The sequence below is a fragment of the Mobula birostris genome, chromosome 13, assembly GCF_030028105.1.
Source record: "Mobula birostris isolate sMobBir1 chromosome 13, sMobBir1.hap1, whole genome shotgun sequence".
Lineage (NCBI taxonomy): Eukaryota > Metazoa > Chordata > Chondrichthyes > Myliobatiformes > Myliobatidae > Mobula > Mobula birostris.
In genome coordinates this window covers 91,460,832-91,486,938 of record NC_092382.1, presented here as the reverse complement: position 1 = coordinate 91,486,938, position 26,107 = coordinate 91,460,832, and the positions used below count along the sequence as shown (strand labels likewise).

At 48.7% G+C, this 26,107-nt stretch overlaps 1 non-coding gene across 1 annotated transcript; it reads left to right on the top strand.

Annotated features, from left to right (window-relative positions):
- The first annotated feature begins 24,605 nt into the window (after window positions 1–24,605).
- trnap-ugg (transfer RNA proline (anticodon UGG)) lies at window positions 24,606–24,693 on the top strand. Its single transcript is given in 2 exon segments — window positions 24,606–24,641; window positions 24,658–24,693. It is a non-coding gene; the product is annotated as a tRNA-Pro (tRNA).
- Window positions 24,694–26,107: the final 1,414 nt, after the last annotated feature.

Below are 26,107 nucleotides of genomic sequence, written 5' to 3'. Positions count from 1 at the left end.
ACCCCATACACCATCTGGGTAGCCTCCAACCTGATGGCAAGAATATCGATTTCTCTAACTTTTGGTAGATTCTCTTCTCTTCCACATCTCTTTTTCCATTCCCATTCCAGCTCACCTCTTAACCCTTCTCCTCTCCTCCCCTACCCGTCTCCTCCCTCTGGTCCTCCTCTTCCATCTCTTTAATCCATTGTTCACTGTCCTCTCTCATTGGATTTCTCCTCCTTCAGCCTGTTACCTCTACCACCTATCAACTCCCAGCATCTCACATCATCCTGTTCACTCACCCAGACATCTTCTCACTTGCCTGACTTCACCTTTCACCTGCCATTTTGTTCTCTCCTCACTATCTTACCGTGGCTTCTGCCCTCTTCCTTTCCAGTCCTGATGAAGTGCCTTGGCCCAAACATCGACTGTTTACTCCTCTCCAGAGATGCTGCCTGACATGCTGAGTTCCTTGAGCATTTTGAGTGTGTTGCTCTAGATTTACAGCATCTGCAGAATTCCTCATCTGTGCAAATTATTGTCCCTGTTGTGTTATTTAAGCTCTGCGCATTTCCCATGTCTCTGTTACTCTGTTCCAGACCTGGACACTTCAACACTGGAACAGTCTACAGGATTGTCTACTGGAGAGCACACCCAGGAACTGTCCTCTGTCCAAGGGGGAGACACATCCTCAGGTACCAAGTCTCAGTCTGTCTGTGTTCATTCAGTCTCTGTACTCTGTGAGGTTGAACCTCCCGTGGACCAGTTCACCTACTGGCTGTACAGTGCATTGTGGGGAGGGGTGTGAATGATGGAGTCAGTGGTTCCTCTCTCCTGTCTGTTGGGTTGGGTTTGGTGAGTCGTGAGGGATGAGGTTGGAGAGAGGTGGGATGCTGGATTGGGAGGAATGTGGTGAATGAAGAGAGAGTGATGACTATAAGGAGAGTTGAATGTAGAGAACACTGAGAGTGACACTCCAACTGGAGGGAAGGAAGGAGAGACTGACAAGAGAGTGATGCAGACAGAGTGAATGCTGAGAGAGGGAGATGTGAGGAGAGGGATTTGAGAGACAAGGGTAGTTATTAAAGAGCAAAAGAGAGAGGAGTGTGTGTATTTCAGAGGACAGATTTGACCGGTCTTGAGCCTCCTGATCTTGCATAAAACCTGTTTACTACCTTACCCTTCCTTTGTATATTTTCTTATTACAGATGCCCAGTCAGACACAACTCGGGAACCCCAGCAATCTGTAACGGGAGATCCTGGTCTGGGTTTGACCACCACCACACCAGGGTCTTCAAGCTCACGTGTAGATTCCCGGTCAGACACAACTCCAGAACCCCAGGGATCAGCAGCAGGTGAACCTGGTCTGGGTTTCACCAGCACCCCAGCAGGGTCTGCAAGCGCAGGTATACTTGGTGGGGGTCATTGATGGGAATCATCCTTCCCTCCTTCAGTCCTCAATATGCATCTGGGCTTTGACTGAGAGTAGTGACTAGTCAGAGACATTCACGAGGGAGAGTTGCTGAACATGGACTGGATGGTTTTGGTATCTCTTCAGATCAGAGACCTCCTTTTCAAATTGTTTTCCCAGTGGCTATCCATGTCAATTCGACTTCCCATTCCCATTTCCACATGTCTGGCCAAGGCCTCTGCCACTGATGTGATGAGGCCAATCTCAGAATGGAGGGGTAGCACTTCATATTGTGTCTGGGTAGCTTCCAAACTGACAGCATGAACATTGATTTCTCTAACTTCCGGCAATTTATACCCCTTCCAATTCTCTCTTTTTCCATTCTCTTTTTGGCTCCCATCTTAGCCCTTCTCTTCTGCTCACCTGCACATCATCTCCCTCTGGACCCCTCTTCCATTCCTTTATTCTCTGGTCCACTGTCCTCTCCAATTGGATTAGTCCTTCTTCAACCCTTTACCTCGTCCACATATCACCTCCCAGCTTCTCAAATCACCCCCTCCCTCACCCACCCACCTTCCCGCTCACCTGGCTTCACCTATCACCTGCCAGCTGTACTCCTCCCCACCTCTTTATTCTGGCTTCTTCCCCCTTCCTTTCCAATGCTGATGAAGGGTCTCAGCCCAAAACATTCACTGTTTATTCTCCTCCATGATGCAGCCTGATCTGCTGAGTTCTTCCAGCACTTTGTGTGTGTTGCTCTGGATTTTCAGAATATTTCATCTTTGTGAATTATTGTCCCTTTTGTCCCTGTTTAAGCTCTGCCACTCTCCCATGTCTCTGTTACTTGGTTCCAGATCTGAAGGTTTCCACAATGGATCAGCCGGATGGATCATCTACAGGACAACCCACCCCATCATCGTCCTCTGTCTCAGTGGGAGAGACATCCTCAGGTATCAGGTCTCGTGTCCATTGGGGTTTGTGAGTTTCTCACTCTGTGACATTGAACCTCTTATAGACTGATTCACCTGCTGGATGTGTGTCCTGATGAGGTGATAGTGATTGTTGAGCTGATCCTTCTCTCAATCTCGCATCAAATTCCACCAACATCCACTGTCTCTCCAAAGGCGGTGAGCATTGTTGTGGTGAGCATGGGGTTGGTTGAAATAAGATGACAGATGAGAGATCTGTTGGGGTGGAGATACATTTCTACCAAAGGAGGTGTAGGGTGCTCCTTCCCTCCACTAGCCTGCAGGTCACCCCTTGGGTTAATTGTGGCATCTGCTTAGCACCCCTGCCCTCGACAATCAGGGTCACGAGAAGGCATGGGAGCAAGGTACTGGACGGTCGTATGAGCAGCTGGTGCAAATCACATATACTGGTTCTGCAACCACTGACGCAGGGCAGATGATCTCTGAAGAGTGTTGATAATGGCTGGAGTCACCCATCCTGTAACCCACCCCATCACCGTCCTCAGGTATCAAGTCTCCTATCCATTGGGGTTTTTCAGTTTCTCGCTCTGTGACATTGAACCTCTTATTGACTGATTCACCTGCTGGATGTGTGTGATTGGTGATTTGACCTGGACTTGAGCCTTCTGTTCCTGCCTTTGAATTCCTTCCTGATCGAACGGAAAACTTATTTACTAATTTACCCTTCCTTTGTATATATTCATATTACAGATTCCCAGTCGGATACAGCTCGGGAATCGCAAGGATCACCTACCGGAAAACCTGGTCCAGTTATGTCCATAACCCCAGCAGGGTCTTCGAGCTCACGTACAGATCCCCAATCAGACATAACTCCAAAACTCCAGGGAACAGCGACAGGTAAACCTGGTCCGTTTTGACCACCACTCCAACTGGGTTGGCAAGTTCAGGTACAGATTCCCTGTTGACACAACTCAGGAACCCAGGGATCAGTGACCGGAGAACCTGGTCCAGGTTTGACCACCACCACAGCAGGATCTTCAAGGTCACGTACGGATCCCCAGACAGACACAACTCCAAAACCCCAGGGAACAGCAACAGGTAAACCTGGTCTGGGTCTGACAGCCATAGCAGCTGTGTCTGCAAATTTAGGTGCAGATTCCCTGTTGGACACAACTCGGGAACCCAAGCATCAGTAACCAGGGAACCTTCACATTTCAGGAAACCAAGAGTCTGCGATCTCAGGTAACCGTGGAGGGGATCATTGAAGGGAAGAGGTTGCAAACACTTATTAAATTCATCCACCATTTTTTTGTCCCCCATTACTACCTCTCCAATGTCATTTTCCATCGGTCCGATATCCACTCTCACCTCTCCTTTACTCTTGATATATCTGAAAAATGTTTTTGCATCTTCTTTTATATTATCGGCTACCTTACTTTCATATTGCATCTTTGCTTTGCATATTGTTTTTTTTCAGTTACCTTCTGTTGGTTTTTAAAAGCTTCTTAGTCCTCCAACTGCCCACTAATTCTTGCTCTATTATGTGCCCTCTCTTTTGCTTTTATGCTGACTTTGGCTTCCCTTGTCAGTCATTATTGTATCATCCTCTATATAAAAAAACTTCTTTTTTTTGGGATTTATTTATCCTGCACCTTCCGAATTGCTCCAGAAATTCCAGCCATTGCTGTTCTACTGTCATCTCTGCTAGTATCCCCTTTCAATCGACTATGGCCAGTTCCCCTCTCACGCCTTCTCTTGGAATCCAGCACCAGTCTGACTTTCCTAATCTGCCTGCATATTGAAATCCCCCATGGCTATCGTAACATTGCCCTTTTTTCATGCCTTCTTTATCTCCTGTTGTAATTTCTACCCCACATCCTGGCTACTGTTCAGAGTCCTGTATATAACGCCCAACAGGGTCACTTTATCCTTGCATTTGCTTAACTCAACCTACAGGGATTCACCATCTTCCAATTTTATTCACCTATTTCTAAGGATTTGCTTTTATTTTTTAACAAAAGAGCCACCCCTTTCCTCTGCCGAAGTGCCTGTCCTTTTGAATGACAGAGGAGGTTGCGAATGAGCAAATGGGGACTTGGGCAAGAGTCGGTGTGTGCAGTGTGTCAGAGTGATGGAACTGAGCCTGCTGGAGAGATGGGGTGGGGGAATGTGGTGGAAGAACAGGACTGGCTGGTGTGTGGACGTACCAGTGATGGAACTGAGACAGGGGGAGTGTGGTGGAAGAACAGATCTGACTGCTGTGTGGACGTAGCAGTGATGGAACTGAGCCTGGTGGAGAGACGGGGGGAGTGTGGTGGAAGAACAGATCTGACTGCTGTGTGGACGTAGCGGTGATGGAACTGAGACAGGGGGAGAGACGGGGAGAGTGTGGTGGAAGAACAGATCTGACTGCTGTGTGGACGTAGCAGTGATGGAACTGAGCCTGGTGGAGAGACGGGGGGAGTGTGGTGGAAGAACAGAACTGACTGGTGTGTGGACGTACCAGTGATGGAACTGAGACAGGGGGAGTGTGGTGGAAGAACAGATCTGACTGCTGTGTGGACGTAGCAGTGATGGAACTGAGCCTGGTGGAGAGACGGGGGGAGTGTGGTGGAAGAACAGAACTGACTGGTGTGTGGATGTAGCAGCAAGAAGCAGTATCAGCCCTGGACCAATCCTCCAAACTCCATTTCTCACCTGGACCTTCTCTCTTCCCAGATCCGGGTAGGAGGACAAGCCCTGACGCCGGGCAGGAGAAGCCGACGGATGCTGCATGCAAAGCCTCTGAGATGATCCCAGGTAACCACGGAGTTCTGACAGGGGACTGTCTGTTACTCCTGATCACAGGGACCCTTTCTGATGCACCTGGCCTTCGGGTGGTTGGGATCTGTAAGGAGCATCTCCCCAAACAGCGACTGGTATTCCCTCTCCCCCAAACCCACCACTTCCAGCCCAGGGCTGGGGGGAGGCCTTGCTCTGTCTGTCCCGTGGAAGTGGCATACAGATGTTTAGGGAGAGGGCCAGGAGGGGTAGAATTCTTCTGCAAGCAAGGCATGGATTACACAAAGAGGGTTTTCGATGATGCAAAATTTTGGGCTCATGAAGGAGAAGTTGCTCACATTTAAGTTGGCACTGAGAAGTTCTGACAACGTCACAGCTGCACTCGGGAGACATAATGGAGACTGTTCATGTGGGTGGAACTCAGGATAGGAAGGGTGCAATCACACTGATGGGATGGTACGACAGACCCCCAATTAGCCACCGGGACATTGAGGAATAGATATGTAATGAAGTGAAGGAATGGAGTAAAAATAATGGGGTTGTTGTCATGGGGGATTTCAACTTCCCTCATGTAAACTGGGGCCTTCTTAGTGCAAGGGGTTTGGGTGGGAGCAGTGGACGCTGAGGGGAGATCTGATAGAGGTTTCTAAGATTATGAGAGGCTTAGATGGAGCAGATAAGGAGTATCTGTTTCCGAGGGTTGAAATTTCCAACTCCAGAGGGCAGGCATTGAAGGTGAGAGGGGTGCAGGTTCAGGGGGGGTTCAGGGGGGATGTGAGGGGTAAGAGTGGTAGATGCCTGGAATGCGCTGCCTGGTATGGTGTTAGAGACGAATACATTAGAGGCTTTTAAGGGACGTTTAGATTGACAGATGGGTGTGAGGAAGATGGAGGGATTTGGACATTATGTGGGAAGGAGGGATTATATTTTGGGTGTTTCTGATTTACTTTTAGCTGGTCCAGCACAACATTGTGGGCTGAGTGGCCTGTTCCTGTGCTTTACTGTTCAATGTTCTGTGAGAGACCAAGGTAAACTGAATCAGCCAGTGTGTGGAAGACCCCAATGTTGGGGGCATAGTGGGCAGCAAGGAGGGCTATCAATATCTGCAGCAGGATCTGGATGAGCTGGGGAAAATGGCAGATGGAATTTAATGCAGACAAGCATGATTGCACTTTGGGAATGGAAAGCAGGCTCGGTCTTGCACAGGGAATGGTACGGTAGTACAGAGGAATCTGGGAATACAGATCCATAACTCTTACACAGGGAACGGTACAGTGGTACAGAGGAACCTGGGAATACAAATCCATAACTCTTACACAGGGAATGGTACGGTAGAACAGAGGAATCTGGGAATACAGATCCATAACTCTTACACAGGGAATGGTACAGTAGAACAGAGGAATCTGGGAATACAGATCCATAACTCTTACACAGGGAATGGTACAGTAGAACAGAGGAATCTGGGAATACAGATCCATAACACTTACACAGGGAACGGTACGGTAGAACAGAGAAATCTGGGAATACAGATCCATAACACTTACACAGGGAACGGTACGGTAGAACAGAGGAATCTGGGAATACAGATCCATAACACTTACACAGGGAACGGTACGGTAGAACAGAGGAATCTGAGAATACGGATGTATTTGAGGGAAGCCTGAGTGGGAACTTCTTCACTCGGAGGATAGTGAGAGTGTACAACGAGCTGCCAGCAGAAGTGTTGGATCTGGGTTTGATTTCAACATTTAACAGAAGTGTGAATAAGTTCATGGATGGGAGGGATTTGGAGGGACACAGTCCTGGTGGGGATTGATGGGACGAAGCAGAATAATAGTTTGGCAAGGACTAGATGGGCTGAAGGGCCTGTTTCTGTACTGTAGTGCTCCATCACCCAAAGATCTAGATCCCCCTCTGGATGTCATTACTCTCCCTCTGAGAGTGAAAACTCCCCCACAATATCCAACTTTCCATGAGAAGGGGTCAAGTTACTCCTCGATCCACATTCCATTGGATAGGGTTACTCTTTCCCCTTCAGTTCTATATGCCATGCGATGTTTTGAAAAACTTGTTCTTCTTTGTATTATTGACCATGTCAATCTTTACTGGCTTCAGCTAACACACACTCTTCCCTTCTTATTGAATTAAAATCCAGCCAGGGGAAGCCAAGTGAATTTACACGTTGCACAGAGTGGTGGATGGGGAAAGGGACTGGTTACTGGAACGATGGGCAGGAGGAGAACCTGGGGTCAGCCTGGGTCCCTGCGCTTACCGTCACCAACGCTCCAGCCCAAGCACCCATCACACCGTGTGAGTTTGCTGTCTCTGGGTCTGCTCTGACTGAATATTTCTCTCAATCTTCCAGTGAACGATCTCCTGTCCGATGAGTGTGAGAAGATGATCAGTAGTGTCCAAGTGCTGTTCCTTGGGCAGAACAACTTGAGAAACCCCCAGGAGCAAGAGGCCTACCTCCGTCAGGTGAGAGATGTCGTCCACATTCATTCCCCGAGGTGGAGGTTCTGATTCATGTGGCTTTGGTCAATCCAGGTCAATAATCAGTGACTATCCCCTCCCGATGAACAGTGAAACACTCGAACCCTGAAATGGTTACATCTCAGTCACCAGAGACTCCTCATCCTCAGTCAGCACCCAACGTAGGATATAAGAACAGAATTAGGCTATTGGGCCCATCAAGTCTGCTCCATGAATATGTTTCTGCCTTGGCACTTTCTCCCTGAAAGCCAAACCCTCTGACTGATCAGTCTCTGCCCTAAGTACCCCCAGTGTGAATGGGGACTACCCCACCACCTGACAAACACCATCTTCCCATCTCCCCCACCTCCACCCATTATATACGACTTCTGAAGACAAACTATTTACGGTTATCATTGTCCCCTCATGGTCTCACCATTCCTCTAAGTCCCTTATTCCTCAGTACATTGCGTGCTCCTTATCCGGGCATGTACATAGCCTTGGACAGTCGGCTCCCAGCCCAGCTTCCTCCTCTGTTGGCAACGAGTTCCCACCGACCAATCATCTCCACTCATGTCCCTTCAGCTTTGCATCTCCCCCATGGTCCTAACGACCATTCGGAGCCAGCGGTCACTTTGTGACTTTCCTGCTCGGGGACCCCCACCATTTTGCACAGCAGAGGTTCCCCTGGTTTGGGGAAACGTTTTCCTCTGGTGCCTGTTTTCTGGGAACGTTTATCTCCCATTCTGTGGACCGTCTATTTATGGGATCTGAGGGTTTACAGGTTTAGGGGACATGATTCCATTAGTTAGGGAGTTAACATTTCAGCTCAGAGACCTTTTGTCAGAACTGTCTGGGAAAGAGGGAGATACGTGTGGTCTCAGTTTGGGAGACAGCAATACACTGCACCGGAGAATCAGTTTCACTGGTCTGTGAGGAGGTGGGTTTCCGTGTGGTAGGGAAAGGAAGTTGCCTGGTTTTGGGAGCTGGTGAGTGGAATTCCTGGTCTGAGGGGTTGAGAGTATCCTGGTCTGGAGAGGGGAAATCCTGAGTCCGAATGGGGAAATCCCTGAGTCTGAATTGTGAGGGGGTATCCCTGACTCTTAATGGGGAAATCCCCTGGTCTGATGGAGGGGGGGGGGGGAATCCCTGAGTCTGAATAGAGAAATCCCCTGGTTTGGAGAGGGGGAATCCCCAAGTCCAAATGTGGAAATCCCTGAGTCTGAGGGAGAGGGAATCCCCTGGTCTCAGGGAGAGGAGGAATCCCTGAGTCCGAATAGGGAAACCCCCTGGTCTGAGGGAGGGGGAAATCCCCTGGTCTGAGGGAGAGGAAATCCCCTGGTCTGTGGGAGAGGAAATCCCTGAGTCTGAATGGGGAAACCCCCTGGTCTGAGGGAGGGGGAAATCCCCTGGTCTGAGGGAGAGGAAATCCCCAAGTCAGAATGGGGAAATCCCCTGGTCTGAGGGAGAAGAAATCCCCAAGTCCGAATGGGGAAATCCCCTGGTCTGAGGGAGGGGAGAATCCCCTTATCTTCAGGGTGAGGAAAATCTCTTGGTTTTGAGGGGTGGGGGGTGACGAGAATCCCTCGGTCTGAGGTGGGGGCGTGGTAGAAATCCGCTGGTCTCAGGGGGTTGAGAGGTGTTCCCTGGTCCAAGGGGAATGGAAGGCATTCTCTGCTCTCGGGGTAAGGAGATCCCCTAGTCCGAGGAGGGTGGAAATTTCCTGGACAGGGTGGGGTGAGAGGCGGGAATCACCTGGTCCCAGGTGATGAGGAGAATTCCCTGGTACGAGGGGTGTGGGGGAGGTGAATGGCACTCTCTGTTCTCAGCGGGTGAGGTGAATCCCCTGATCCGAGAGGGGTGAAAGGCATTTCCTGGACTCGAGGTGAGGAGAATTCCCTGTTCCAGGGATGAGGACAATCCCCTGATTGAGGGGTTGAAGGACATTCTGAGAGTGTGAGGGTGTGAGGGGAGGGTTTTCTCAGGTCGAATAGAAAAGCTGATTCCATTTTTGGGGAAGGTCTATCCCTATTTTGGAGCGGGGGAATTTCTCTGATCCCGAGAGAAGGTGGATCCTTGTTGTGGGATGTTTGGAAGAGCAGATTTTCCCGGTGAGGGAATAGGGTTTGGAGAGGGATTGACGGTGATTTCTGAGGAATTGAATTTTCCTGGTGTTGGAGAATGTAGTTCTTGGTGTGAAGAAAGGAATCTCCTGGTGGTAAGTGATGGATTTTGCGGATGATGAGAGGAGGGTCTCTCTGTTGTCCTGATCCCCCACACAGTGCAATCTAACCGTGTTTCTTCACCCATCCCTCACCATCGATATCCCTGGTCCACAGGTGCGTGAGATACTGAGGGAACAGCTCCCCTGCAAGCACATCCTGTCCAAGAGCAAATGCGACAAGGGAAATAACTGAGAATGAAGATCTCAGATTGTGTTCCTCCAATGTATCACAGAGTGATGGACGATGTGTGAGATGTTCATGGGTTATGCTGGGGAGTGTGAGGTTTCACTGGGTTGTGTGATGGTGGTGGGGAATCCTAGATTAAAAATATCAATCAAATATTATTAGCATCAATTAGACTGTGTATCTGTCATTGAGAATCAGGTTTATTATCACTAACATATGATTCTTTCATCTTTCATTATTTCTCAGCAATTGAATGTAATAATGGGTTTAATCCAAGCAATGAAAGACACATTCAGATTCCTGGGACCTGTCTCTGTAATTGTTTCTGTATTTCCAATGATCCACAGTTACTTTAATTAAGCATGTATTTCTATTTTACTTCAGTTGTGATGTTACGTTCATTTATCACTGTTATTAAAAGTAATATCATAAAGACACAAAATAGATGAACATTCCCAAACAGCTTGCAGAGAAAGGAGACCATTTCTGCACATTTGGTCTTCTTTTCAACGTTGGTTGTTTGTCGGTCTTTACTTACATGTAGACTTTCATAAATTGTATCGTGTTTTATTTTCACGTGAATGCTTGTAAGAAAATGAATCTCAGGGTAGTATATGGTGATGTATATGTACTCTGTTAATAAATTTACTTTGAACTTTGATTGCAAAGCTGTTCTTTTCAGAATCTGAATCAGGTTTAATAATGCTGACTTATGTCATGAAAATTGTTCTGTGTCAGCAGTATAGTGTAAGACAGAAAATACTATAAATTACAATATGAAATATACAGAATATAAAATAAGTCGTGCAAAAAGAGAGCAAAAATATCTTCAAGCTGATTACCTTGCCTGCGATTTCCATTAAGCACTGAAGACTGGTTCTGGATTGAATTAATATCTGCTACTCTCACATAATTCCACAATTCCTGAATCATTCCGAACAGAACCTATCGAATACTTGGAAGAGACTTGAACTGCTTCAGCATGGAGGCTACGGATCAGGAGTTGGTAGAGGGGATGAGTGGAGATGGGTACCTGCTGTGTTTTGTAACTGCAAGACATTAAACTATTTAAAAGAATGACACGGGAGTGGGAATGTGAGTCTAACTTTGTTTTGTTTTTTACTTTAAGCGGGGCACACACGTATCGTGGTAGCGTCATGATATATGCAATACTTTAATTTTTACAGCTAATCCGTAATGAATTATTTAAACAAACAAGAATGTTTAATCTACAATATATTTACAATACATATTACTGAAATATTAAATACACACCATTCCTACCTGCTTAGGGATAAACTCCAATTCAGGGAGAGTGCATCTCAACTATACGTACACAGTAAACTATATAATACAACTACTATAGACAGACATCCACAGCACAGTAAGTTTTAAATTGGCCTAAATTTTAATCGCTAAAGATTGAATCACCATGGATGGATGTTTTCTTACTCTGATGGGATAATGTCTTTCCTGACTGAGGGATCACTACACTTGGCAGGTGAGACTTGTGGCTGTGAAACAATCTTAGGTTTGGGGGCCCTCCGTGATGGTTGTAAGAGTTGACTCCGCTCTCCCCAACTGATTGATGGGTCGCCTGCAGATGATATCGGACGCAATCTCCACTGTGTAGGAGAGTGGTCCAGTTCTGTCCATCTTTCTGAGTCCTGGTGTAAGCCACATTGCTTGTCTATTATCGGTTTTCACATTGAAAATCTCAAGGGTGCCCAGTCTTGTGTCACTCTCCCCCAGAATGTCTGCTGAAGCTGGAAATCCAAAGCAACACACAAAACACTAGAACAACTCTGCAGGTCAGGCAGCATCTATGGAAAAGTGTAAATAATCCATGTTTCAGGCCAAGACCCTTCATCAGGACTGAAACATCGACGGATAATGCTTTTTATTGATGATGACTGACCTGCTGAGTTCCTCCCGCATTTTGTGTGTGTTCCTGTGTCTCTCTCGTGATGATCGGATTTTCATCGTGCAGATTCATGCTCTTTTTGTAACTACAACTGCACTATTTACATTTTGCTCTTCCCTGTGCAGTCCATTTGTTTTTCTCTGTCTGGCATGATCTTTGTATGGGCAGAATTTGTCAACTGTATCCGGGAGGGTTTCTTAAATCAACATGTGGACGGTCCATCGAGAGGAGGGGCTGTACTGGACCTGTTGTTGGGTAATGATCCTAGCCAGGTGACTGACCTTTCAGTGGGTGACCAGTTAGGGGACAGTGACCACAACTCCTTAACTGTCAGGATAGCTATAGATAAGGATAGGTACGGTCCTTCCAGGAGGGTTAAATAGGAGGGCAAATTACGAGGGGATTAGGCAGGAGCTAAGAAGGGTTAATTGGGAAAATCCATTTTTCTGGCAAGTCCACATCAGGCACGTGGAGGGTGTTTAAAGATCAATTACACAGAGTACAGGAAAGGTGTGTTCCTGTTTGAAAGGAGGACAGGAATGGAAGGAGAAGAGAGTCTGGATATCCAGAGAGGTGTCGTATTCAGGTAAGGTGAAAAAGGAGAAGTATGTAAACCTTCGGAAGTCAGGATCAAATGAAGCATATGAGGAGTATAAAGAGGGCAGGAAAGTACTAAAGACGGGATTTAGGAAAGCCAGGAGAGGCCATGAAAAGTCCTTGGAAAACAGCATTCCAAGGGATCCTATACATACATCGAGCAAGAGGATAACTAAGGAGAGGGAAGGACCACTCCAGGATAAAGGGGGGAACATTTGTTTGAGTGCAGAGAATGTGAGTGAGGTGTTAATCAGTACATTGCTCAAGTGTTTACCAAGGGAAAGGACATGGAGGACCAGGAGATCAGTGCTGTGTGTATAAAGTCTGGTTCGGCCACATCTGGAGTACTGTGTGCAGTTCTACTTGTCCCAATAAAGGAATTATGTTGAGGCTTTGGAGAGATTGCACAAGAGGTTTACCAGGATGCTGTCTGGTTTGGAGGGAATGTGTTAACATGAAAGGCTGGGTAAACTTGAGTTGTTTTCTACAGAGCGTCGGAGGCTGAGAGGATATCTGATAGAGGTTTATATGATTATGAGAGGCAGAGATAGAGGAGACAGGGAGCATCTGTTTCCCAGGGTTGAAATGTCTAATACCAGAGAGCAGACATTGAAGATGAGAGAGCATAGGTTCAGAGGGGATATGAGGGATAAAGACATTGTGTAAGAAGGAGAGATTAGTTTTTGGGTGTTTTTGATTTAGTTTTCAGCTGGTTCGACACAACATTGAGAGCTGTAGGGCCAGCTGCTGTGCTCTACTGTCCGATGTTTCATGCTCTTCTTTGCATTTCTGCAAATTTTACCTTTAAGCCTACAACGGGCTGATGTACGTGAGTACTTGTCACACCAGTAACACACTTTTATTCAGCCAGGACAGTTCTCTTTTGTTGATCACATTTCATTTCATTTCTGACTGCGACATGATTGTGTCTATGCTGTTTCCATTCCACAGCAATTTCAACTGCTCTTTCAGAAGTAAATGGTCAGAGAGAGCGAGGGACAGTTCACAGGATAAATCCCCTCACACCGGCAATGTGTCAGTGTCGGACACCGGGCTGAGTTCACGGGAATATAATGGACAGAGAGGGTGAGAGAGGGACAGTTCACAGGATAAATCCCCCCGCACCGGCAATGTGTCAGTGTCGGACACCGGGCTGAGTTCACGGGAATATAATGGACAGCGAGGGTGAGAGAGGGACAGTTCACAGGATAAATCCCCCCCACACCGGCAATGTGTCAGTGTCGGACACCGGGCTGAGTTCACGGGAATATAATGGACAGAGAGGGTGAGAGAGGGACAGTTCACAGGATAAATCCCCTCACACCGGCAATGTGTCAGTGTCGGACACAGGGCAGAGTTCACGGGAATATAATGGACAGAGAGGGTGAGAGAGGGACAGTTCAGGGGATAAATCCCCCCACACCGGCAATGTGTCAGTGTCGGACACCGGGCTGAGTTCACGGGAATATAATGGACAGAGAGGATGAGAGAGTGACAGTTCACGGGATAAATCCCCCCCACACCGGCAATGTGTCAGTGTCGGACACCGGGCTGAGTTCACGGGAATATAATGGACAGAGAGGATGAGAGAGTGACAGTTCACGGGATAAATCCCCCCACACCGGCAATGTGTCGGTGTCGGACACCGGGCTGAGTTCACGGGAATATAATGGACAGAGAGGGTGAGAGAGTGACAGTTCACGGGATAAATCCCCCCCACACCGGCAATGTGTCGGTGTCGGACACCGGGCTGAGTTCACGGGAATATAATGGACAGAGAGGGTGAGAGAGGGACAGTTCACGGGATAAATCCCCCCACACCGGCAATGTGTCAGTGTCGGACACCGGGCTGAGTTCACGGGAATATAATGGACAGAGAAGGTGAGAGAGGGACAGTTCACGGGATAAATCCCCCGACACCGGCAATGTGTCAGTGTCGGACACCGGGCTGAGGTCACGGGAATATAATGGACAGAGAGGGTGAGAGAGGGACAGTTCACGGGATAAATCCCCCCACACCGGCAATGTGTCGGTGTCGGACACCGGGCTGAGTTCACGGGAATATAATGGACAGAGAGGGTGAGAGAGGGACAGTTCACGGGATAAATCCCCCCACACCGGCAATGTGTCAGTGTCGGACACCGGGCTGAGGTCACAGGTCAGTTCATCTCCCCGCCGCGCGAGCCGCACCTTCCGTCCTGTCTTTGGTCAATTCACCTGCTCGCCGCGCGCACTCACCTGACGTCACTGATCAGGTAACCCCGCCCACCCTGAGCACCGTTATTGTTCAGGTGACACCATCGGCTCGCGAGCTCCTCCCCCCGCCCCTGGTCGATTCGTTTCCCCGTCGCGCGAGACCCACCTTCCTCGCTTCTTTATTGGTCGGTCAGTCCGCCAATCCTGATAGTCCCGCCTTCCTCCGTCCGTCATTGGTCGATTAACCTGCCCGAGGCTCGAGCTCCGCCTGAGGGTGTCGGAGTGTCTGTTTGGAGGGTCTGAGGGTGAGGAGGGTCTCGGGGAGGGAGGGTCTGAGGGTGAGGAGGGTCTCGGGGAGGGAGGGTCTGAGGGTGAGGAGGGTCTGAGGGTGAGGAGGGTCTCGGTGAGGGAGGGTCTGAGGGTGAGGAGGGTCTCGGCGAGGGAGGGTCTGAGGGTGAGGAGGGTCTCGGCGAGGGAGGGTCTGAGGGGGAGGAGGGTCTCGGCGAGGGAGGGTCCGAGGGTGAGGAGGGTCTCGGCGAGGGAGGGTCTGAGGGTGAGGAGGGTCTCGGCGAGGGAGGGTCCGAGGGTGAGGAGGGTCTCGGCGAGGGAGGGTCCGAGGGTGAGGAGGGTCTCGGCGAGGGAGGGTCTGAGGGTGAGGAGGGTCTCAGCGAGGGAGGGTCTGAGGGTGAGGAGGGTCTCGGTGAGGGAGGGTCTGAGGGTGAGGTGGGTCTGGGTGAGGAGGGTCTCGGCGAAGGAGGGTCCCAGCGAGGGAGGGTCCGAGGGTGAGGAGGGTCTCGTCGAGGGAGGGTCTGAGGGTGAGGAGGGTCCCGGCGAGGGAGGGTCTGAGGGTGAGGAGGGTCTCAGCGAGGGAGGGTCTGAGGGTGAGGAGGGTCTCGGCGAGGGAGGGTCCGAGAGTGAGGAGGTTCTCGGCGAGGGACGGTGTCAGGGTGAGGAGGGTCTCGGTGAGTGAGGATCCGAGGCTAAGGTGGGTATCAGCGAGGGAGGGTCCGAGGGTGAGGAGCGTCTCGGCGAGGGAGGGTGTCAGGGTGAGGAGCGTCTCGGCGAGGGAGGGTGTCAGGGTGAGGAGGGTCTCGGCGAGGGAGGGTGTCAGGGTGAGGAGGGTCTCGGCGAGGGAGGGTCTGAGGGTGAGGAGGGTCTCGGCGAGGGAGGGTCTGAGGGTGGAGGGTCTCGGTGAGGGAGGGTCTGAGGGTGAGGAGGGTCTCGGCGAGGGAGGGTCTGAGGGTGAGGAGGATCTCGGCGAGGGAGGGTCTGAGGGTGAGGAGGATCTTGGCGAGGGAGGGTCTGGGCGTGGGAGGGTCTGAGGGTGAGGAGGGTCTCGGTGAGGGAGGGTCTGAGGGTGAGGGAGGGTCTGAGGGTGAGGAGGATCTCATCGAGGGAGGGTCTGAGGATGAGGAGGGTATGAGGGTCTGGAGGGTCTCAGAGAGGGAAGATCTGAGTGTGAGGAGGGTCTCGGCGAGGGAGGGAGTGAGGATGAGAAGGATTTTGGTGAGGAGGGTCTGGAGGGTCTCAGAGGGAAGTTCTGAGGGTGAGGGTCTCGGCGAGGGAGGATCTGAGGGTGACAAAGAGTCTCGGAGAGGGAGGGTCTGAGGGTGACAGAGAGTCTCGGAGAGGGAGGGTGTGAAGGTGAGGAGCGTCTCGGGGAGGGACGGTCTGAGGGTGAGGTTAGTCTCAGTGAGGTAGGGTCTGAAGCTGAGGTGGGAGCTCTTTAGGATGAGTGATGTTCTGAGTAGCTCCTGAGGTAGAGATCAGTCTGAGGTGAGGGAACACTCCATGGTGAGGGATGGATGGAGGGAACTCAGGAGGCAAAGGGAACATCTCAGCTGAAGGAGCTCCAGGGATGGGCTGAAGGTTCTCCTGAGGTGGACAGATAGGCTGAAGTGGTGGAACTCCTTCCGGTGAGGTAAAGATTGAGGGAGTGGGATAGATTGAGGTGAAGGAGCTCTGTTGGGTGAGCAATGGACCTGAGGGAGCTCCTGAGATAGACCTGAGAAGGACCATCTGACTTGAGGGATCTCTCTAGGGTGAGAGATGGCCGGGTCTGAGGGAGTCTTGAGGGGGCTTCTGAGGTACTGGTACGGTCTGGTGTGAGGGAGCTCCCTTGGGTGAGGGACAGTGTGCTGAGAGGGAGCTCCCTTGGGTGAGGGACGGTGTGCTGACAGGGAGCTCACCCTTGGTGTGAGGGAGCGCCCTTGGGTGAGCGAAGGTGTGTTGTGATGGAGCTCCCTTAGTGAGGGACGGTTTGTTGAGAGGGAGCTCACGAGGGTGAGGGACAAATCTGAGGGTGTGAGGTGGGCAGAGTACCGATGGTCAGAGTCCACTGATGACGGGTCTGTTACAGGAAGGTGTCAGACTGAGAGCGATGGACTCTCCGTGTCAGAGGCAGAGGCAACGTCTGGTGAGGAGCCACAGGGGAACATTGAACAACAGATGGAAACCAGGCTGAGGTGAGAGATGGAGCTGAGACAGGGAGGGTGAACATTTCCTCTGGTCTTACTCCCCACTGAGATATCACTGCTGTCCCATCCCTGCCCTGATTATCCTGAATTAGTCTACAACACTGTCCATCATGACCCTCTGCTCTAGAATTACTTCCCGAGACCCCTCCACCACTGAGTGTATGTCCCTCATGATTGTCTACACCTCTATAAGATGACCACTCATTCTCCTACACTCCAACGGGGACAAAACAAAAAGTACCAGCCTGATCAACCTCTGTCCATAACTCAGTCCCGCGAGTCCTGGCAACATCCTGGTAAATCTCCTCTGCACTCCGTCCAGCTTCATGATATTGTTCCTGTAGCAGTGTGACTAAACCTGAACATAGTATTCCAAATCTGGCCTCACCAACATCTTGTACAACGAATAATGTCAGAACATAGAAATAGGAGCAGGAGAAGACTCACAGACACGAGACAATCTGCAGATGCTGGAAATCCAAAGCAACACACACAAAATGCTGGAGGAACTCAGCAGGTCAGGCAGCATCTGTGGAAAAGAGTAAACAGTTGTCGTCTCAGGCTGAGACCCTTCATCAGGACTGAAAAGAAAGAAGAGAAGTCTGATTCAGAAGGTGGAGGAAGTGGAGGAAGAAGTACAAGGTGGCGGGTGATAGATGAAACCGGGAGAGGGAGAGGGGGAGGAGGTGAAGTAAAGAACTGGGAAGTTTGATGAAAGAGATAAAGGGCTGGAGAAGGGGAATCTGATAGAGGGTAGAAGACCGTGGGAGAAAGGGAGGGGGTAGGAGCACCTGAGGCAGGTGATGGGCAGGTAAGGAGATAAGGTGAAAGAAGGAAAAGGGAATGGTGAAGGGGTGGGGGGGGGCAATTACCAGGAGCTCTATCAAATCTCCGCTCGTTCTTCTACGCTCCAGGGAATAAACTCCTAAACTATTCAACCTTTCTCTGTAACTCAGTTTCTCAAGTCCCGGCAACAACCTTGTAAACCTTCTCTGCACTCTTTCAACTTTATTAATATCCTTTCTGTAATTTGCTGGCGAAAACTGTACACAATACTCCAAATTTGGCTTCACCAATGCCTTATACAACCTCACCATAACATTCCAACTCTTATATTCAATACTTTGATTAATAAAGGCCAATGTACCAAAAGCTCTCTTTTTGACCCTATCTACCAGTGACACCACTTTTAGGGAATTTTGTATCTGTATTCCCAGATCCCAGCCTTCTGCCTTTACATCCAAATCGTTCACATAAATAGCAATTAACAAGGGTCTTGACACCAATCCCTGCAGCACACCACTAGTGACCGGCCTCTATTCAGAGAAACACACTTCAACCAATACCCTCTGCCTCCTGTCTCTGTCAGCTTTGAATCCTGCGTTGATTCTATAAGCTCAATATAATAGAGTTTCCCCTGGAGACATCTGATAGAAGTTTGTAAAATAATGAGGTAGGGTAGATGGTCAAATTTTCTCTCCTAGTGTAGAAAGGTCAAATGCCAAAGAGCATAGATTTAAGACGAGAGTAAGAAATTAAATGGAACCTTTTCAGAATGGCAGGCGGTGACTAGTGGGGTACCGCAAGGCTCAGTGCTGGGACCCCAGTTGTTTACAATATATATTAATGACTTGGATGAGGGAATTAAATGCAGCATCTCCAAGTTTGCGGATGACACGAAGCTGGGTGGCAGTGTTAGCTGTGAGGAGGATGCTAAGAGGATGCAGGGTGACTTGGATAGGTTAGGTGAGTGGGCAAATTCATGGCAGATGCAATTTAATGTGGATAAATGTGAAGTTATCCACTTTGGTGGCAAAAATAGGAAAACAGATGATTATCTGAATGGTGGCCGATTAGGAAAAGGGGAGGTGCAACATGACCTGGGTGTCATTATACACCAGTCATTGAAAGTGGGCATGCAGGTACAGCAGGCGGTGAAAAAGGCGAATGGTATGCTGGCATTTATAGCAAGAGGATTTGAGTACAGGAGCAGGGAGGTACTACTGCAGTTGTACAAGGCCTTGGTGAGACCACACCTGGAGTATTGTGTGCAGTTTTGGTCCCCTAATCTGAGGAAAGACATCCTTGCCATAGAGGGAGTACAGAGAAGGTTCACCAGATTGATTCCTGGGATGGCAGGACTTTCATATGAAGAAAGAATGGATGAACTGGGCTTGTACTCATTGGAATTTAGAAGATTGAGAGGGGATCTGATTGAAATGTATAAAATCCTAAAGGGATTGGACAGGCTAGATGCAGGAAGATTGTTCCCGATGTTGGGGAAGTCCAGAACGAGGGGTCACAGTTTGAGGATAGAGGGGAAGCCTTTTAGGACCGAGATTAGGAAAAACTTCTTCACACAGAGAGTGGTGAATCTGTGGAATTCTCTGCCACAGGAAACAGTTGAGGCCAGTTCATTGGCTATATTTAAGAGGGAGTTAGATATGGCCCTTGTGGCTACGGGGGTCGGGGTGTGTGGGGGGAAGGCTGGGGCGGTGTTCTGAGTTGGATGATCAGCCATGATCATAATAAATGGCGGTGCAGGCTCGAAGGGCCGAATGGCCTACTCCTGCACCTATTTTCTATGTTTCTATGGAACATTTTCAAGCAAGTTCTTTGACAAAGAGAATGACAGCAACCTGGAACACGCCTCCAGGGAGGCGGTTGGAGCAAATATGACAGCAATGTTCAAGAAACATTTAGACATTCCCCATCCCCGTCTTTTCTTTGTGCATCCCTTTCTATAGCGAATGAAACATCCGAATCCTCAAATATTGAGCTAACAGTCCTGCCCGTGTCTCACCACAGTTCTGTGACGGGGGAAGGTAGATGGTGGAGGGATTTAGAAGGAGGAGAGAGGTCAGTGGGAGGGGTCCTGGAACTGGGACCCCTCCACACGGTCTTCTACCCTCTCTCCTCCCCACTGACAAAACCCCCTCCTCTCCAATTCTCTCCTGTCCATATCCCCGGAGGTCCTGAAGACCCTGAAGCACAGCCTTATCCCATCAATCCTCAAATCTTCAACCATTCCCCACACCCTCACCCTCACAAATCCCAGTTCTCCCAGGGACACGGGTAAGTAGATAGACCCCAACTGCCTGTGCAACACCACACCCCCTCTCTCCTCTCTCTCCCCTGCACCCTCACCCTCACAAATCTCAGTTCTCCCAGGGACACCGAAAATTCTAGTTCCCCTAGAATTTTGTATGTGTTGCTCAGGATTTCCAGAATCTATAGAGTCTCTTGTGTTTACAATATTACCTACTTTAGTATCGTGTGAAAACTTTGACCAACCACGCCGTTTACATTCTTCAAATAATAAATAATGAAGAGCAAAGGTCCCAAAGTCCACCTCTATGGTACACAGCCAGTCATGGCCCTCCAGTCCGTGAAAAATACATTCAACCTTCACCCTTTGCGTCCCAGCATCGAGCCAATTATTCATCCACCAAGCCATCTCTCCCTGGACCCTATTCAATCCAACCTCCCAGATGAGCCTTGTATGTGGGACCTGCTCTGTCCTCATATCCTCTTGATCAAAAAAAAAATTCCAGTGGATTTTTTTTCAGACATGGTTTCCCATGTGCAAAACATCTCATAAAGATTTTATTCTACCCAAATGCTGGTATGTTCTAGCCCTCAGCTACCCCTCTGGTACAACACTGTAGAAATGCAATTAAGCATGTTGTTAGCCAGGGCATTACAAGATGAAGCAACAATTTCTGCAAGGGTTTACTCGATTTCTTCCTTACTTTTCCACAAGGTCTGAAGGTTAAACTTGATGTGGCCATGGGGATTTGATCCACTTCAGGCTAACCAATACCTCTCATGTGGTAACCGGTGAAAATCACTGACGGCCCTTGGTGTTGGCACGGTACACAGCAGTTAGTGTAACGCTTTAGAGCGCCAGCAACCCGGGTCAGTTCCGCTGTCTGTAAGTTTATACGTTCTCAACGTGAGTTTATCAAGGTACCCCAGTTTCCTCCTACATCCCAGAGACGTGCGGGTTACAGGATAACAGGTCCCATGGGTGTAACTGGGCGGTGCGAGCTCATTGACTGTTACAGTGCTGTATCTTTCAATAAACAAATCAATCAATAGTGATGGAAATGAAGCTGACATCAATACAGGTGGGAGATGTGGTGAAAGTGAGATTGTACGGTCTCTGTCTCTTAAAAGTGCAATGTTAAATACATCAGTTAAATACCCAGACCGACAGCTTAAAGTAATATGTCTTAATGATTCAACATTGGATTTTGGGCAAAAAATAGCTACATCTCAGTTTGAGTGTACAGAAGGACCAAATGCGTGGTTTATAGCATCAATACCTCGTTACAACAACAAGCACCACAGCAGCAGCGAGAATGCAAAACCGAGATCCATATTTTCACGTGTAATGCCACACTCTGCCTCAGGGCGGCGCCGTTGTCCCAGCAGTGCAGATGGAAATCATCTCACGGAATTGTGGGAAGTAAAGATCATCATGGAATGTCTCACTGGTGCTTCCCGCTCCCTCCCCCGCCCTTCCCCTTTTCCCAAACATGATTCCTGTCTCCCTGCCCCCTTCCCACTCTCAGTCCACAATAGAGACCCGTATCAGAATCAGGTTTGCCATCACTCACATAGGTCATGAAATTTGTTTTTCGCCCGCAGCAGTAAAGTGCATACATAAAACTACTACAGTACTGTGCAAAAATCTTAGGCTTCCAAGCTATTTATATGTGCCCAAGACTTGTTCACATCACTGTATACAGTGGCATGCAAAAGTTTGGGCACCCTGGTCAAAATTTCTGTTACTGTGAATAGCTAAGCGAGTAAAAGATGAACTGATTTCCAAAAGGCATGAAGTTAAAGATGACGTATTTCTTTAATATTTTAAGCAAGATTACTTTTTTATTTCCATCTTTTACAGTTTCAAAAGAACAAAAAAGTTAAAGGGCTGAAGCAGAAGTACTGCATGGTCAGTACTTAGTAACACCTCCTTTGACAAGTATCACAGCTTGTAAACGCTTTCTGTAGCCAGCTTTCAATTCTTGTTTGGGGGATTTTCGCTCATTTTTCCTTGCAACATTCTTCTAATTCTGTGAAATTTTTGGGCCGTCTTGCATGCACTGCTAGTCCTGCGTGGATGGCTACTCCGGAAATGCAGATTTGGTGCTCCAGCAGTTTGCATGTGTTCTGCTGTCTTATTCAGCAGTGAAGCAGCAGGAACAGTTGTGTTGGCTCCTTTTGAGAACATAGAACCGTACAGCTCAGTACAGGCCCTTGAGTCCAATGTCGTTGTGTCGACTTTATAACGTAGTCCATGATCAATCTAACTCTTCCTTGACATATAACCTTCCATTTTCCTATCAGCCTAGCTAAGCATTTCTTAAATGACCTTAACGTGTCTGCCTCTATCATCATCCCGGCCAAACGTTTCACAGACCTACCACTCTCATTGTAAAGAACTTATCTCTGACATCCCCCTCTCCTCCATTTATCCGTTTCCGCCCTGGGAATCAGTCCCCAGATGTCCACTCGATCTGTGCCTCTGATCATCTTACACTCATCTATCCATTCACTTCAAAGCCAAGAGGACATGGCTTTAAGGTAAGGGGTGGGAAGTTCAAAGGGGATATTAGAGGAAGGTTTTTTACTCAGAGAGTGGTTGGTGTGTGGAATGCACTGCCTGAGTCGGTGGTGGAGGCAGATACACTCGTGAAGTTTAAGAGACGACTAGACAGGTACATGGAGGAATTTAAGGTGGGGGGTTATATGGGAGGCAGGGTTTGAGGGTCGGCACAACATTGTGGGCCGAAGGGCCTGTACTGTGCTGTACTATTCTATGTTCTCATCCAAAGAGGCGACATAAAATGCCCAGAAAGAATAAAGCAACGAGCTCGAGGGTTGCCAGTGACTGAAATTCTGTAAAGAAGGTTAGAGATTTCCATGGGGAGGGATGGGGTGGGTGGCGAATGGGAACGGGAGCAACTGGCTGAACGCAGGAAATTTCAGACAGAGTGTGGAGGCGCGGGAGTCTGGTGCAAAAACTAACTTCCGGAGGAACTCAGCAGGATATGGAACGGTCGACGATTCCCGCATCTGCTGCGACCCGACCCTCAATGTTAACTATTCTTTTCTCTTCACCGCCCAGTTCCCCAGCTGTTAGTTTTCCCCGTTTGCTTTAAGGGGACTGCGCACGCTTCTAAACACCCGCTGGATAGAGAAGAAGGGAAGAGTTAACCGTTGGTTCTCGCCAGTATTGGGGACAATTATAATTGACATCCAAACAACACTAGTCCCGTGTTACACATACGGCGCAGGTTGAGAGAGAGGTTCTGAGGTCACATGGTGCGCTGACCTTCATTGGTCAGAGATTGAGTTCAGGTGCCGCGATCAGAGATTGAGTTCAGGTGCCGCGAGGTAATGTAACTCTGTCAGACTCTGGTTAGACCGCACTTGGAGTATTGTGTTCAGTTCAGCTCGTCCCTTTATAGGAAACGTCAGCGATCAGGGATCAATGATCAACGTTTTCGCTGATACATTTACGTGTGTTCGGAAGTTGACGTGGTGTGTTGGGCCGACATGCAACAAAAACAACATTTACCGATGAGAAAGCATAAACAATTATATAAATAACGTTCGTGGTTACAGTGCGGATATGGAACAGAATGTGCATAAATAACACAGACACCAGCGTGTATTTACAATGTAAACAACTTGATAGAACTGTGTTTTAAAATGTTTACATCCTGGTGCAGTGACTGGGGTGATCGATAGAGGGGGCCTGGGGTGAGCTAGTCGTGCTGAATAGAATGGTTGATCGGAATAACTGTCTGGAGAGGGGTGGGAAAAACGTTTAAAAGACCTTTAGAGAAGCTGCCGAGGAGGTTCAGCAGGATGTTGCCTGGATTATAACGCGTCCTGTGAGGGAAGGTTGAACGAGCAGCGGTTTTTCTCTTCGAAGCTACGGAGCGTGATGGAGGTGTATAAGACTGCAAGAGACACAGACAGGCTGGACAACAGCACCTTTTCCCCAGGGTGACAGCGGCCATTACGAAAGGACATGCATTGAAGATGAGTGGAGGAAAGTTTAGGTCAGAGTTAAGTTGTTTTTCTTTTTACACTGTGTGGTGGACTCTCAATACGCACTGCCGGGGTGCTGGTCGTGGCTGACAAAATAGGGGCATTAAAAAGATGCTTGGATAGACAGGTGGCTGTAGTGAAAATAGCAGATTATGGGCTGTGTAGGAGGGAATGGTTAGATTGATGGTAGAGCAGGTCTACATAGATGGACACAGTATCATGGGCCGAAGGGCATGTAGTGTGCTGTACTGGTCTTTGCTGTTTGATCTACTTTGGTCGTAAAATTACCCCCAGATGTGTTGAAGAAGGAGATTGAGAAAGTGTAAGGCATCAGTTTTATATCATAAATATTGAACGGGCTCGTTGGTCTAGTGGTATGATTCTCGCTTTGGGTCTGAATTTGCGAGCATGCGAGAGGTCCCGGGTTCAAATCCCGGACGAGCCCCCTGAATGATATATTTTAGAACTTCAGTCAGTGGAGCGCAGAAGATTGGGGAGGATATATTTAGATGATTACAAAATTATGAGGGTTATATATAGGTCAATGCCTGCAGGCTTTCCCCCCTCAGGTTGGGCAAGACGGCAACTCGAGATCAAAGGTTTAGAGTGGACAGTGAAATATTCAAGTGGAACGACTTCATCCAGAGGATATGACGAGCGTGGAACGAGATGCAGGTAGAACTGCAACAACTGAGAGAAGTTTGGTTAGGCACGTGGATGGGAGAGGTATGGAAGGCTATGTTCCGTGTGCAGGTGGGTGGGACTAGTCAGAAAGGTGGCATGGACTAGATGGGCCTAAGATCCTGTTTCTGTTCTGTAGTGATCCGTGACTCTATGAGGGATTTTGGCTGGCGTAGAAATGGAATGGATTGGAAGAGTTGTGAAGCTGAGTGGACAATTCCTGCTCCTACAATCTTGTGTACTTGCATTACTGAAATTCAGCACTATCAATTGGAACAGGTGTCCTGACTGTAATACTCTCTACATTGAAGTGAGATACAGAAAGTGAGCATGGAAAATAGTGTTTGAGTAGATGACCATCTTCCAAAATTCTCTGACATCTGGAGACGTTCTTGCCGAACAGAATGTAGCAAACGTAACTTCGTAGTTTCACAGAGGAACTGAGAAACCCAGGGAATTAGAGAAAACCAGGTATACAAAATTATGAGGTGTATAGACAGGGTTAATGCAAGCAGACTTTTTCCACTGATGTTGAAGACAGAGGTCATAGGTTAAGGGTGAAATGTGAAATAGACACGGTGGTTTAATGTATTTGGACTTTCAAACGGAGAGTTCTCATAAAGAAGTCTATCATGGATTGTGGCATTGAATATGAACCCACACGGGGAATTGTCAGCTGACAGAGCCGGAGCAGAGGAGAGGGAAATGCGGGCCCTTTGCTGGAGGGAAAGAAGTGACAAGTTGGGGTTCGCGGTGTTCAGGTCCCAGCCCAGTTGTTCGCAGTGTACGGCGATAACCTTGAAGCTCTAGTACAGTATTTAAAGATTAGATTTATTTGTCACGTGTACATCTAAACATCAAGTGAAATTCGTCCTTTGCGTCAAGTCAAATCAGTGCAAGTATTGTGCTGGGGGCAGCCCGCAAGTGTCCAGCACCAACATAGCCTGCCAGTAACTCATCAACCCGAACCCGTACGTCTCTGCAATGTGGGAGGAACTTGGATTTTCCGGAGGAAACCCACGCGGTCAGGGGTAGTACGTACAAACTCCTTTCAGTGAGCAGTGGGAATTGATTCTCCATCTTACAGCGGCCGCTCTAATGGCCTAACAAAAACTGCTACCCTACTGGGTCATGGCGTGGACAGATTCCCTGTCTGCGGCTGGCATGAAACTGCACTG